Here is a 7,545-nt window from a genome sequence, read left to right as displayed (position 1 = left end):
AGACGTAGGTGCTGGTCTACAGACAGGCAATACCAAAGCCAGACTGCTGGCCTTCCACTGACATGAGCTATGGGTGAAAACGGCCTGGCTGGAGGAAGGACTACTGTCTGGGCCAGTGAGTCTCCGCACCTCTGTGCCAGTTGCCTTCCTGGGTTTCAGGGTTGAAAGTGTCTGGTGGCTTTGAGACCTGGGACTGGCTATCTGTAAGAGGGAAATCACTAGACAAGCCTCATGCTGCCAGAGAACTGAGGTAGCCTTGTAACATATTCAGCTCATGGTATACCGAGGATGGAGGGAGCTATTATCACTGCGTAAGTGAAAACGTCTGACACTGAAGTTGGCCCCGCACTGGAGAGTGCTGAGGAAGGCTTCCTGGACCGCTCCTTGAGAGGACACCAATGTGCAGACCAAGGGAGCACAAGACAGATTTGGGACCCTGTGGGGTCTTTAACTCACTGTTATCTGCCCAGGCCCTCTGAGGGCAGCCCTTGCCCAGCTCTAGGCTGCTTTCTGTTCCTATGAATTGGTCTAACTGAAGCATTTCGTGTAAGTAAAATCACACAAGACTTTATCGATTGTTAACAGTGTCTTCCGTGTATCAGTACTCCATTCTTTTCTTGTCAGATTATTATTATTATTGAGTCAGGGTCTTGCTATGTAGACCAACCAGGCTGACCTTGAACACGTGATGATCCACCAGTCTCTGTCTTCCCCACGCTAGGGTTACAGGCTAGTATTAAAGACTTGTAATGACAGGCTATCATAGAATTCTTTTTAGATACATAGCTTTCACATAGATTTTTAAAAGCTTGCAGTCTACTCTCTCTTGCTAAAATAAAATATTTTAGAGTCTCCCTTGGGCTGTTAAGATGATTTGTTGGGTAAGGGCTCTTGCAGTGGAACCTGATGACCTGAGTTCAATCCCATGGTGGAGGAAGGGAACTGACTCTGAAAGCATCACCCTCCACACATGTGATGTAGTGCATGAATGCACACACACACACAATCACATTATTACTAAATGTGAGAAATTTTTTTTTTTTTGAGACAGGATTTCTTTGGTAGCTTTTGCTCTCCTGGATCTCGCTCTGTAGACCAGGCTGGCCTCAAACTCACAGAGATCCACCTGCCTTTGTCTCCTGTGTGCTGGGATCAAAGGTGTGCACCACCACCACCACCACCACCACCACCACCACCACCACCACCATCACCACCACCACCACCATCACCACCACCCACCTTGTTAAAGATATTTTTAATTTAAGTCTCCATTGGCTATCATTCTATAATCCATTTCCTCTTTGAAATGTTGACTTGATCAATTAACATTATTAAGTATACATTTCTCGTTTGTATTTTGCTATAAATACAATCGTTTAATGTTGTAGGAAATAAGGAATTGAGTTGACTCGGCCAGCTCTCCTGAGTGATTTTGGCGTATATTTACCGTCGTGGTATCTGTGTATTGAGGATGCCTTCTCTTTCATTTTTGCCTTGGATATTATTTGTCAGACTCTTTTTTAAAATTTTAAAAAAATATTTGTTAGATTTATTTAATTCACGTGTATTAATATTTTGTGGACCACCTGTATCCCTCGGAGTTCAGAAGAGTTACAGTCAGTTGTAGCCACTGTGTAGGTGCTGGGACCTGAACCAGGTCCTCTGCAGAAGCAGCCAGTGCTCTTAACCACAGAGCCATGTGTCCAGCCCTTGCCAGATGGTCATATTTCAATGGAAGTTCGTACTAAAAGCGGGGTTACTTGGCTTTCTCGCAGTTCCCTGTAGGTAGGTTTCTTCTCTGTTTGCAGAACTTAAAGTAAGTGTTCCCTCCACTTCCGACACACAATTAGCAGGGAGACAAAACCCAACGGGTCTTCATTGTCCACGTCAGTTCTGAAGACGACTCTTCCTTCTGTCTTCTGGGCCCTTCGTGTGAACAGTGTCTTTTGAGTATTATAATCCCAGGGGCTTTCAGAACCTCGGTTTACTTCAGTTAATTAACCATAATTACCGTTCCTCCCCCTCGGCTCTCCTGCTGACGTGTCTCCACTTGAACAATGGCAGATTCTTTCAGACCTGTTGTTCTTTCCAGCACTTTCTTTGGTGTTCTTGAAGACACCTTTGCTTTCTGGAGAGGACGACGGAACATTCCAGTCCTGCCCTGATCTTCCCTGAGTGGTGAAACCAGCCATTGCCCCGAGCCGTGCATTCTAAGCCTCTCCCCTACCCCCCCCCCTTTAAGATTTATTTTTAGTTAAGATTTCTTTCTTTCTTTCTTTCTTTCTTTCTTTCTTTCTTTCTTTCTTTCTTTCTTTCTTTCTTTCTTTTTGTTTCTCTCTGTAGTTTTGGTGCCTGTCCTGTCCTGGATCTTGCTCTGTAGACCAGGCACAGCGATCTGCCTGGCTCTGCCTCCTGAGTGCTGGGATTACAGGCGTGTGCCCCCCCCCCCCCCCCCCCCCCCCCCCCCGCCGCTTGGCTAGTTAAGGTTTATTTACACATTAAAATTTGACTTTTATTTTATGTGTTTGAGTAGTTGGCCTGCATGTATGTCTGTGCACTGCATGTGTGCCTGGTGTCCACAGAAGTCAGAAGAGGATGACAGATCCCTTAGAACTGGAGTTACCGATGGTTGTGAATCACTTATGGGCGCCGGGAGCCAGACCCCTGTCCTCTGCAAGAGCAGTAAGTGCTCTTGACTGAGTCATCTCTCTGGCTCCATGAGACACTCATCTCTTCAGGTGAAGACTGATTTGAAACCACAGAGGAGGCGCTGGCATCTGAATGGAGTTGGTGGTCGAGTGCTTTTCTCCTGGGAAGTAAGGAGACAGGTCAGTGATAGAGCTCTTGTCTGGCATGCGTGAAGCCTTGACTTTGGTCTTCAGGATTGGAAACAAGAAGAGCTAACTCATCTGTTGTTGACGACCTTTCAATTAGACAAATGATTTCAAATGACTGAATGTGCTGACTTAAGGATATGTATCGTATCTTCCTTAACTTCTCATTTTTGTTTTTGAGGCAGAATATCGTATAACCCAGACTGGCCTTCCACTGGCCGTGAGGCTGCTAACTACCAGCCCTCCTGCTGCTACCTCCCATGCATCTATATGTTACAGAGTCTTTAAAAAATTTACCGGGCATGATGGTGCATACTTCTAACCCCAGCACTCAGGAGACAGAGGCAGGTGGATCTGTATGAATTCCAGGCTACCTTGTCTCAAAATTTTCTTAAAAAACTATTTTGTGTATACATGTGTGTCTGTCTGTGCACCACACGCACGCAGGTGCCTGTGGAGGCCAGATGGGGACACAGGATCTGTGAGAGCTGGAGTTGTAGGCAGTTGTGTGTCCCCCGATGTAGGACCCGGGGTCCTCTGCTTTACCCATTCTCAACTGCGGAGCTGTCCTCTGATCCCACGTTTACCTTTGCAAACGATTTCCTGAAGGGGATGGAGGGAATAAGTGTGGGTGGTCGAGGAGGCAGATCGGGGTGCTCCCAGCATCTTCAGTAGGGACAGTGCACTATGTGCACCCAGGACAACTGAGGTACCTAAAGCTTGCCAGGGGCCGACTCCAGCGGAGCAAGTCACGGGAGGAAGTGACTCCTCAGATGTTTCTGTAGGGCCTGGCCTGGTGCGTGCATGAGGGAGGTGTCTTTGTTTAATTATTAAATTTGTTTCCTGTTTATGTCCTTCTTTCTCACATGGGGATCCTTGTGACTCCTGCCCGGAGCTTAGTCAGTCTCCTAATTGTCTCACACAGACAGGCTCTGTCTTCTCCAGTCCTCCAAGCTAGCTGTCATACCACTCCCTGCTTAAAGGCTAGCTGGCTGTAGACCTGGAGCTCACACAAAAAGTCAGTCCTGTGCAGCCAGCCACCTGACCCTCTGGACTGGGCTGATTTTGCTCCTTCTCCTCACCTTGGGCAGGCATGGCTATCAGGAATGGCATTCCAAATGTTCGGTGAGTCAAAGAATCAGTGTGTAAATGCTGCAGGTACCTGCCCACTGATCTGCCTGCTGACCTACCCCATGGCCTGCCCTTAAAGCCAGGATCGCTCTGCACACGGCTCCTGTCATCCACCCACCTCTTCCTCTGTCTAGTAAATGGTCCATCCACCCACTAGATTCTAGTCCCAGAGGTTTCTAGTTCACAAAGTCTGGGGAGCCTTAGGGGAGTATGGGATTGGGGATAGAAGGAGGAGAAAGGGGATTAGAGGGAAGACTGAAGAGATGGATTTGTCCCTGGTGCTTTAAAAACTGTTAGCGCTGGAAGGATGGCTTATTGGTAAGCTGCCTGCTTGACAGGCATGGGTTTGATCTCCAGCATACGCATTAAAAACTGGGTGTTGGGGCTGGAGACATGGCTCAGCAGGTAAGAGCACTTGTTCTTGCAAAGGACCTGGATTTGGTTCCCAGCACCCACATGGCAGCTTATAGTAATCTTTGACTCAAGTTCCAGGAGATCCAGTGTCTTCTTCTGGCCTCCACAGGCACCAGGCATGCACATGGTACACATACATTCATATACACAAATAAAAATGATGTTTTTTTAAAAAGTTGGGTATAGCCGGGCGGCGGCGGCGGCGGCGGCGGCGGCGGCGGCGGCGGCGGCGGCGGCGCACGCCTTTAATCCCAGCACTTGGGAGGCAGAGGCAGGCGGATCTTTGTGAGTTCGAGGCCAGCCTGGTCTACAGAGCGAGATCCAGGAAAGGCGCAAAGCTACACAGAGAAACCCTGTCTCGAAAAATTAAAAAAAAAAAAAAAGTTGGATATGATGGAGAATGATTACAAACCCCAGTGCTGAGGATAATGGGGTCCCTGGGGCTCACTGGCTGGCCGTCCTGCTCCAGATCCCAATGAGAGACACTGTCTCAGAATACAAGGTGGATGGATAGTGCTTGAGAAGGAACCCTCTGGCCTCCATGTTCATGCACATCTACATAAACATGCAAATACTAACTTAAAATAACTTTGTTAAAAACTCAAGAGTAACTACTAATTAAAAGAGAGCTAGTCTTCAGCTACTGGGCAGGCTGGAGGGACCACAGTGAAGAGCAGGTAAATAAAGGGTTGGTCCTGCCCGCCTCATTCTATTCAAAGGCTTAAAGGTGGGGAGGGGCCGGAGAGGCCAAGGGAACCTGGCATCCTACACAGGGCAGACCTTGCCTCTGGTCACTGAAAGTTGATCTGTTTTAAGAGTCTGTTCATGAATGGTTACTCTGGTGGGGGAAGTGTTCCAGAACTTTTCAGCTTGTAACTTTGTTCTTTTTCAGGGACCATGCAAAGTGGTTCACAATGAGACCAGAACACCAAACAGACAAGCCCATGTATCCACAGGTGACTCACAGGTGAGTGTCCTGACCCCTGGCCACCTCCCCACGCTCATGCTACCTTTCTCATGACATTGAATAATTATAGTTCTGGCTAATGCAACTAATGAGCCAGACATAAGCTCTCTCCACCTCAGTTTCCTTATCTGTGAAATGGGGATGGTCAGAGCTCCCACGTCATAGGACTGTTGGGATGCAGCCACCCAACATTAACACATTAGATGTTCAGCGCTGTGTCGTGCTGGCTTTAGATGTTAAAGCAAGGCTCATATAAATGATCCTGTGCTCTCTTGCAGGCCTGGGGTTTACTATGACCAGGTTGAGATGCTCCCCAACTATCCCCCTCTCTGACTTTGACTCCATGGTCATCATTTGGGGGTGTCTGATTGGCAGATCGGCTTTTTCTAGGTAACTTGCACCCAAGACTATGGGCAGGAACATTTTACCTTGGTAGCTAAGTGGCCAGGCCCTGGAGACCTAGCAACAACACCGAGTTCGACTCAGTTTCTTTTCTGGGTGTGGAGGTTGAGAGTCTTGGGATGATGCTGCCACTCAGTGGTGTAGCCCTTTGGCCTCAGAAGACAAGACCATGTGTGATGAGTGAACTCTCCATGGGAGAGAAAGAAAGGGGCTAGCACTAAGGGACCAAGCCCAAGGCAGCAGGACCCTGAGCAGGCAGGCCATGGCATGGACTCACCTGTAGCCATCGGCTGGTGGCAGCCGGACAATTTGTAGAACAGGGTAGGTCATATCCTCTTGGCGGGGATGAGATGATGAGTCGCAGGACTCACTTAGCGCAGCTGACGCTCCAGTCATTTCCAAGGCTATAATCATTAATTTTCCCCACTGCTATTCAGTACGAGGGTGTGGTAACCCATACTTCAAAAAAAGCACCTGTCATCCCGGGCTCCGCCACTAGAGGGCAGGCTCTGTCCGTAGAAGATGACACCACTGGGTATGCAGGGCCAAGGCATGTGGCCCACAGTTTCAAAGTACCAGCCGCTGGTCTCCCCTTCCCGGTTCTCTCCCTCATGAATTCATGATCTCCTCCAGGTCTCTCGTGGACATGGCTTCTTTACTATAATGTCATTGTGACTATGAAGCCTACATTCCCCTGCCACTGTCCCTTCCCCAAGAAAACCCAACGCTTTTACTCTTTGAAGATAAAATAGCCATTCAAACTTCTCCTTTAGCCCAAAGAGGAAAAAATAACATTTATTTATTTATTTATTTATTTATTTATTTATTTATTTATTTATTTATTTATTTATTTATTTATTTCTCAAGACAGGGTTTCTCTGCAAAACAGTCCTGGCTATCCTGGAACTCACTCTGTAGACCAGGCTGGCCTTGAACTCACAGAGATCCACCTGCCTCTGCCTCCCGAGTGCTGGGATTAAAGGCGTGCGCCACCACCGCCTGGCAATAACTCACTTTTCACTCCTGCAGACTTTGTATTCGAAGACAGTCTTAGTAGATAGCTGAGGCTGGCCTTGAACCCCGACACCCCCCTCCCCCACGCCTCTGCAGTACTGGGATAACAAGTATGCACCACTGTGCCTGGCTTTCTATGGAGCTGTAGCCTCCTGACCTCATCTGATTTCCCAGGGCTATTCTGTGATGGACGGTTAGAAGGAGCTCTGCCTGTGGCAGCATCCACCACAGCCTGCAGCAGAGCCCCTTGGGGGCAGGAACTCTGTGATTCCAGGCTGAGCCTAGCGAGTCACGCAGGCAGCTGACATCCCCTTCTCCGCTGCCTCAGAACTTCTTCCCTCAGTGAGAGTGAGCGTCGGCCTCCGAAGCCCGAGCGCAGCTCCAGCAGCCCTTGCTGCTGCGGTGGGTGATTGTCTCTGCCTCCGGGACCCACTGGCTCGTTCATTTCCTTCGCCATTTCTCTTTCCTGCTCTTCTGCTCTTCCTGCTGCCCTTTCTGGCCACTATCAGAGTGTTAAGTTGATGGTGCCCAGGGTCCTGGGGACTTTGCTTTTCTCTGTGGCCCTTTTTAGCTGTGACCCGTGGACAGAAAGTTCTTAGGTGGGCTTACTTCGAGCTTGCCACCTGGGGGCCAAATTTAACTTCTAATATGAGGGTCTTTCTCTTCTCCTTCAGTCTACTCATTTGTATTCTGGCTTTCTTAGATTAGTTTACTCCCTCTCCTGTTACTATTGCTTCTGTTATAGTTATCTCTGGTGCCATGGCTAGACTCTATGGCTCACGA

Source organism: Peromyscus eremicus, chromosome 16_21, assembly GCF_949786415.1.
Source record: "Peromyscus eremicus chromosome 16_21, PerEre_H2_v1, whole genome shotgun sequence".
Taxonomy (NCBI): Eukaryota; Metazoa; Chordata; class Mammalia; order Rodentia; family Cricetidae; genus Peromyscus; species Peromyscus eremicus.
The sequence above is the reverse complement of the archived record's forward strand: the minus strand, read 5'-3'. Positions refer to the sequence as shown.